This window comes from Ixodes scapularis, unplaced genomic scaffold (genome assembly GCF_016920785.2).
Source record: "Ixodes scapularis isolate PalLabHiFi unplaced genomic scaffold, ASM1692078v2 ptg000303l_1___fragment_2___debris__unscaffolded, whole genome shotgun sequence".
Lineage (NCBI taxonomy): Eukaryota > Metazoa > Arthropoda > Arachnida > Ixodida > Ixodidae > Ixodes > Ixodes scapularis.
Window position 1 is genome coordinate 90,228 of NW_024609956.1, and position 8,642 is coordinate 98,869.

Consider the following 8,642-nt stretch of genomic DNA (forward strand, 5'->3'; position numbering starts at 1 on the left):
GTGTCGTCAGCACGCTGGAAAACCGCAGCAAAGGCTAGCAAAAACGGCAAATCGTATCCCAAGCGAGTGAAGCCCGGTGGCTTCAGTTGCGCTGCAGCGAACAAGCGGGGAAGCGCGATCCAGCAATTGTCATAGAGATCAGTGGTTCCCCCCTTTGCTTGGAATGTCTGTGTTCCCTGGATGCTTCCTGGCGTCTCTCTATGGCGTTCTTAACCTCCCCGTCCCACTAGCTCTTGGGTTTATAGGAAGCGAGCAAGCCGGCCGTGTCGCGGCGGTCGCCTATTGTTCGCCGCGACCTGGCGGTAGCCGCCGCAGGAGCATCGGGCAGCAATGGCGACGAACAGCACGGCGGACAGCGTCCCCGTCGTGATTACGACGGAATTTAAGGCAGTTACGAGTTCGGAAAGTTCCTTCGGAAGCCGGTGCCGCCGGCTCAGAATCATCGCGAAGTAATAGTAACGAACAGCACAGAGGACAGTGGGCGACTACGAATCCGGAAAGCTTCTTCGGTAGCCGGTGCAGAATCATCGGGGGGAAGCAGTGGCGATTAGCAGCACAGCGGAGTGTTCCCGGGGTGATTACGACGGGGTTTAAGGCGGTTACGAATCCAGAAAGCTTCTTCCGTGGTGCCAATATTACGAAGAGAAAACTTTTTCATGAATCTGGCCGCGTGTACGACGTGAAGGAGGTCCGTTTCGACGGACAAGTGGATGTCACGGAGCGCCGTACTCTGCAAACAAAATTAAGCGCGCCCGCAAAAAAATTTAGTTGGCGTTGAGGGGACTGCGGTAATTATGTACGTTTATTTCTGAATCAGCTTGACAATAACTGGGCGATTTTTTTTTTTCGCGCCGTTCCGCGATTCTCTTTACTATCTTCCTGTAGGCTGATGGAAACATCCAAGGGTAGGCTTAGGAGGGCGACCGCATTCCGCTTCTCGATTCCAGTGAAGTATTTGCTGCATAGAGTTTGCCGTCGGTGTCGATGCTGTTCTATCGTCGCTAGAAGAGAAAAGAAGGTAACTGTATTATACGTCAGCAGCTTAAACAAAGCACGAACTGGAATGTAAGAAACACCACTAACCTGTATGGACGCACAAGTCGTACCCAGGTCGCGCAGTACTCCGCCTCGTACGGCTTCGAAGGGACGATGTAGTACTACGTGCCGTGCGCGATCTTCGACGTACTGTTTCCGCCGACCAGGCAGCACTTGTTGCGGCTTTCTTGGTGCGGAATAGTCATCTCAGAAATTACAGCGCTAACCCACTACAACGCACAACCAACGCAGCGACTGGCAGAAGATGCCCGATGCAACGGACCCGTTTGCCGCTAGGGGCGCCCTGGTCGGGGCTTGAATTAGATCCGCACGGTTCCTATGCCTTCCTTTTCCTTTTTCTCTAGGTCGGACCTTGGATAGCTCTCGCTCAAATAATCTCATTAAATTTGTGTAAGTCCATTCTGCTGTGGTATCGCCAGAAATTAATTCCTCAATTTGTTTGGTTGCTATCTCCAGTTGCTTCTCCGAGTAAAAGATCCTGACCCCGCGACCCCGCCATCTTTTGGCTAGCGATTCAACCTTTCACGCTATGCGGTAAACAGCGGCTTCGAGTTTGTTCTTTCGAGAGCGGCTTTTGGAACTTTTGGTTCGCGGATTGAGTTTGCCCTTCTCCGTGATGTACGGTTGACGAAGGAATTGTGACTCGAGGAACACCTAAGGTAAGACGCAAAGTGCGCGAAGTAACTGGGTATCGGTTGTCTCCGTTTAACATCGCAGTGCTGTCGACGAGAAGACTGAGTAACTGCTTTCGAAACGCCTGTGGCGGGAATCTGGCTTCGGAAATAAACACAGTTCGCGGAAAGCTCGTGTTATGCTTTTATTTGCTGCTCCTCTCGTCCCGTACAAGAGACGTAGCGTCCTCGTCAAGCCTTATTGGGCTCGATTTGCTCGATTCGGGGCCGCCATATTGAGATGCAAGCGACGGAGGAACTTTGCTCCCCTGCTTCAGGGACGAAAGTTTCTCCCTTTCTAAAGGAACATAGGTTACAAGACCGTTCCTCCCCTAAGGGAGGACTATCCATACACTTTTTTCTAAGAGTGTACTAGAATACACCGCAGTCTAGCCTTCGACCTGATAAAACGTACTGGACGGAGCGCGCGCAAGCCTACAAGGAGTCCTTCTACAATCAACCATCCATCTTACACGTGACATGTCACGCGCACCAATCGCCAGAGAGATCTGCGGTCACGCTGGCCACAAAATCGTTTAAACTTTTTATGACTAGGCGTCACCAATATTGCAACGTGCCCCCTCCTAGTACTTCTAACCTCCTTGGTTACAGGGGTGCCATCCCGTCTCCCCAGCGGACGCGCCGCGTCTTGCTACCGAGGTTAAAATGCACCTAGGTCGGGACGCGCTACCTGAAAGCACCGCTGAGGCATGGTTGTATAAAAACAATATTAATTGTGCCGCAAAACCCTGCAAACTAAACATTTTAAAAACATCACGTGCCCATCATTTTGTACTAAACTCCAATGAATTTCATACAAAAAGAGTCTTTTCCCTTTGTGTTTACGCAAAAATATGCTATGTAAAAGTTCAAGGTGACAGCAGTACAGACAAATGACAAAGAGTGGCGCTGTTGTCGTATTTAGCTCGGTCTCGGTGGACGCCAGCGGCCCAGGTTTCGACGGCGAGTTTCCCAACTAAGTGTTCTAGTAACGTTGGCTGTTGTATTGATGTTTGTATGTGCGATGCATGTGTATGCGCTCAATATATGTTCACCTGATGCTTGTAGTGTGCGTAACGTGTCTACATATGTTAGAGATTCCCGAAGAAAGGGAAACGCAATCGTGGGATAAAAGAATAAAAATATTGTTTTGTAAAACATGAATTGGGCGGTACCTAGCGCCACCTAGCTACTTGCGATTACTATGCTTGACCCTGCCATCTGGTTGTAAGCGATTTAACATCCTATTACGCTACGCGGCTACGCCATAATTTCGTGTTACCGTGCTAAGATAGGCCAAGAGGTTGCTTCGGATTTTTTTTTTTTTTTTTAGAGCGGCTTTTGGTTTTGCGGGCGAATGATTTTGACTCCTCCGTGATGTGCGGTTGACGCAACGGTTGACGAAGGAATTGTGGCTCGAGGAATAGCAAAGGTAAGACATAAAGTAAGCGAACTGGGTGCCGGTTGTCTCCGTTGAACATCGCAGTGCAGACGATGAGAAGACTGAGTGACTGCATGCTTTCGAAACGTATTTCTTTATCTGCAGGAGAAAGTCGGCTTCGGAAATAAATACAGTTCGCGGAAAGCTCGTGTTACGTTTTTATTTGCTGCTCCTCTCGCTCTGTACAATAGACTTAATGTTCTCGTTAAGCCTTATCGAGCTCGATTTGCTCGATTCGTGGCCGCCACAATAAGATGGAGTCAACGGAGAAACTTTTGCTCCCCTGCTAAAGGGACGAAAGGTTTTCCCTTTCTGAAGGAACATATGTATCAAGAGCGTTCCTCCCTTTAGGGAGGACTATACTGACCCTTTTTTCTAAGAGTGTAACATGCCTCGAGCTTCATATCGGGAGAGCAGCTATCGAGGTGGTTACTGCAGTTACTCAAACTTTCTCTTTCCCCTTCCCTTTTTCAAAAGAACACGTCAGCCGGCGCTAACTTTTCGTTTCGGGAGAAGACCCAACTAGTCTCCGAGCAGAGTAAACACCAACACGCTCGTTTTTAATGTTAGTCTCCGGGCTTGTTCAGCCCACGTTGTCTCAGTTTTTGGACTTAAAGGGCAGCTCCGCCGTCAATTTGAGCGGTTTTATCGAAACATATTTTCGGAAAGGGTACTAACAATTTAGCCTATAGCAGCGGTTAAATCATTAAAAAACTGTTTACATAATTTATAATCGTTAAAATACGCTGAAACCGAAACCGAAACTAAATTGCCACTCGACTGGTCCGCCATTTTGATGTGACGTCACATATGGTATAAACACTCGCACGTGTGCAGTTTGAGCCTGGCCAGCCTGGCAGCAGGTCACTGTTTTGCGTTCGTGCCGCGGATGAAAATGGACTCATCAAGCTCGTCTGAATCGAGCAACGATGAGGATATGCGGCTAGATTTTGAGGACGATGACGATACCCGTTTTCATACGATCCGCCGGCATCGCCTCCGAGGGAAGCCAGCGGCGGCTGCATTCGTGATCCGCCGCCATGTGGAACCAGATGCCCCTTCTGAAGCGGAATGGTAAGGCAGTTTTTGTTGCTAGCACGCCAAGAAAAACTGATCGACGTTATGCCTTTTAATTGGAGGCACTTTTTGTTATATCTTGGTGTCTGACAATAGACGGTTTTAGTAGACCGTGTTTTCAAGAGACGCCTTGGAAGTGGCGACGTTTTCGGGCCGCCACTTCCAAGCATGCTCCAGCGCGCGCCCGGAGGGTTAGCGGGCCTCTGATAACTATCTGCTAAAACTCCCTATGGACAGAAGGCACGAGCGCGGGGACGGAAGATCTTTAGGGCCTCGTAACCTCAATTTCCATTCTCGCGCTGTAAAAGCGTCGTTTGAGACAACATTCGCGCATGTAGCTTCGGCTTCGTGAACGTGCATTTCATCAGCGCGCTCGCGTGTGCTGTATAAACCGATAAAATAAGCAAAAATCAGACAGTCCTAGCACCAACAAGCTCCAAAGCAAGCACCCTGACCAACATGTGACGTCACGGCAACGTCAGTGCCATCATGGCAGCCCCCGTGTGCCGCTCTTCCTCGGTGTTGCCAGTAGGGCGGCAGCAAGTGATTTGGGTGTGGACGTGTAAATTTCAAAATTCATTTTCTTCTAAGAAAATTAATATTTTTCTGAGATATTTCGTACACATGCTCAGGAAGTGAATCCAAATACACGGTGAAAATTTTATAGAAATCGGTGACTATAAAAATTACGGCGGGGATGCCCTTTAAGTTCAATGTTCAAACGCGTGATCAAAATTGTCACGGCTTATAATCCATTTCTTACAAGTGAACGTCGTGTGGTCCTCGGATGGTCGTGGCAGCCTTGAAGAAATAAAAGATTCTCACCCCTTTGCGACCGTCACTTGGGTGGTTCGACGTATAGACGCTTTACACACGCGCCAAATTAGAACCGCCATTGCTGACCTTCTCTTGTCTTACCGAGATGCCGAGCAACTGAAACGGTAGTTGACGATCCTCCACAAAGGCCGAGCTTTAAAAAAGGACACAGTTGAATCTAATATGGCAATAACCTGGCCTGCTATGGTAATGATGAAGTGAAATAAACGAAATAAGAGGAAACAAAAACTGAAGGTCAGTTATGGCGGCGTCCATGCACGGCTGCTGCAAGGCGTGTATAGTCAAGAAAAAGAAGATGGGCAGAAAAGAAGACAGAGAAGTTAACCTAGGACATTAAAAACATACTAAAACAATTTTGAACTTTAGTATGTGCCGTTTCGTTCCATTATAATATGATAGAAAAAAAAAAAAAAACTGCTTCAGAGTTTTAGATATTTCTTTCAAATATCTAATGTTCGGCCTTTGCGACCAAGGAAATGGGCATTTCATTTAAAATGCTCACCATCCGACAAACCGAAAGTCGCAGCTGATTCTATGCTGAAACAACTTGCAATCCGGTTCTTTAAAGGGATACTACAACGAAATTTCGGCGCTCATTTTTTTGGTCTATATGTGTTCAAAAAAGCAGTATCACATGGAACATACCAATATCTTGGTAAAAAAGTCTCGAAAAGGAATTTTAAAACGAATTAAACGATTAGCAAAGAGCACCTGGTGGATGTCGCTAACGCCTCGTTTGTAATGCTCGTCTAGGAACCTTGACAGCTAGTGACGGAGGTTGTCTCGTCTCCGGCCACGACGAGAGAAGGGGGGAAGGAGGAACTCCCCTCTTCCCAAGAATGCCTTTGTGTGTCGCAGAAGTCGCTATTGTCCCCCTAGAAGATTATAGAAGATTAACCCGTCACTCAAAATTCGTACAAAAGCAGCCGCTTCGGTGGCTGGAACGACTAGGCCATCCTCTCGACGTCAGCCTCGCCGTAGCTTTGCTCGTCTTGAGACGACCTACGTCATGATTGCGTTGGATGTCACGTGCTCTAAGCTGGGCCTTCTCCGAGCGCTTGCCAGAGTGGGCCGTTTATAACGAAAAATACAGCCACCAGGATCAAAATACAAACGTGCGATTGTCATTTACGGATATTGTGGATCATATTCAACCTATTTTTGAACACGACGGGAATATTTCAAATTTCGTTGAAGTATCCCTTTAAAGTCGCAATTGTTTTTATGTAAAAGGAGGGTAATGTAGCTTGTATCGTCCAGTACATTGAAGCATCATGTTGCTAACGATCGTGCCACCGCGTAATTGATGCCGCGGTATTACCGCTGGCAGGTCGTAGCTCTGTCAGAAATCTATGTGCACTCCACCAAAGAAGCACCGCAGATTCATATTTTCGCGCGTGCCGCCGCGCATGCGCACACCTTCTGGATAACGTGCCGGTGTTGACACCTGTCGCGATCAATACCACGCGCTTCAGGCGAGCCCCTCCCCCGGTCCCAACACTACCCAAGTATTCTAGTACACTGTAGTCTTGTCTCGTCTCCGGCCACGTAGCAAGTAGCAGTCATGAGATATTAGTGAATCATAATTTAATTCGATCAGCATAACAGCACAACGCCTAGTGGCGTCCCAGTGTGCTTAAAACGTGCAGCTGGGGGCACAGTGGAGACCTTTGAAGTCCAGACGCAACCGACGCTACGAGGTCATAAGCCCAGTCAAGCAGCGTCAGAAGCAGAAGTCACTGGTCCTTTTCTGTTTATGATTGGATCAGCGCCTACATAACGCGTGCAGGAACACGACGAACACCATGATGGTGTGCTTTTGACACTTTCTTGTTGGTCCTATCAGCTCGCAGCGTCGGCATAAAATGTTTGTAGAATCTGTCTCAAACGGTGATAACTGCTGTTGAACTATCGAAATCGAAAAGCGTGCCAAGGTCAGAAATTCTCATTCCGAAACCGAAATCGAAGTCCTCGTCGAAGGAAAGTTTAGTCGGTTGCAATTTATATACGACATAAATACAATTTTTATACGATTTTTAAATATTTTTGTGTGGTTAGACTATTTATAGCGTAACGAAAATATAACGATTTACTTTAATTGTGATTATGATTGATATACCTGCAAAGCCAATCCAATCCATTATCTGGCTGTTTTTCGCCGTGGCGGTAATCACGCTTTTCTGCTTTTGTTCCGTTTTTGGTGCGCAGTTAGTTGTGCTATAAGCTGTGGGTTGACTCTAGCTCCAAGTGGCGGACTAGACGCTCGGTGACACCGACATATCGGACTGGTGGAACGACGACACACGACACTTCCACAAGGTATGGCTACTCGACATGTAGACGCAGGCGCGCGCTGTTTGCTTCGGTTGCATGACGCGAAAACTATAGTGAAAACTGTAGTTCGCCGCAGGCTTCTTCGTGAAGTGCCTTATCGTGACATCCTGACAGCGCTTGTTGCTTGCAGTAAATGCTTGTCTGTAGGCTCATTTCTTACTTGATCACTTATAAGTAGCGACCGCATTCTGTCCAATTGTTCACGTCGGCGAGCTGCGCTCTTTTGAGCCTTTGGCTACAGTGCGTTCGAGTCATAAAGTCTGCTCTGCATCATCGTGCGCTCAACTCTTTATTTTCGGCGAACGGAGGTCTGAAATGCTTCGGTGCGAGTTTGCAATTTCCGCGCGCGTGTTATTAGGTCTGTTCGATTCGGCCAGAAAGTTCTGAACTAGTTCTGTCCGAGTTCAGAGGAGTGCAGGAGTCGTGCAGCGGCGGCACAGAACCAGTGCAGCCGCCGCGCTAGGACTGGCGCTGTGATCGGCTCTCCGAGCGGAAGCGCTGCATGGGTGTCGTCTGCATCTGTTGGCTCTTGTTTCTCCTCGCCACGTTAGATGCGACCTTTATTGAGTCGCGGTTTGATGAGGCCATTCGTGTTTCCTTAGTTTTAAAGTATAGTAACGGAATCTTCCCTGTGAATATTTTTTTATTCGCGGCTACTAAAAACGTTTTCTGCACGAAATGTGTTTCTGTCTGCATTTTTAACGGCTGTTCAGTTCATCTCATTTCCATAAGCGCTCGTGTCCTTCACATTCATTTAGCTACAGTAGATTCATTCCAAGTCTCCCGAGTTCCGCATTTCGACGATAGGTTCGCGGCATCAGGATGATTTTGCGTCGGGAGTCACTGGCGGCAGCGTGCGGTCGATAGCGGTCACCTCGAAGACGAAGGCCTCACGATAGCGTTTTGGCCAATACAGTTATCAACCGTAACTTTGGCGTCAAGCTGAAGCGTTTATGCTGATTCTCAAGAAAGACCTGCATGGAACTACCAAGCCAATGCCGATTCTCAGCGCCGTTTTTCCCAGACCCGTTAGTGGGCTTCCAGATATCAGCGGACAAAGCATGCGGTATTATGCTCAGCTGCATGCGAGGGCCAATATACTAAATTCCAGACCTCTGCAGTGTATTGGATTCGTCAGAATGCATCCAAGAGCAACTGAAGGCGGGGCCTATCAAGACTGCACTACCTTTCCCGTGTTGCTAAGGGAGAATATCAACACTGTGGAT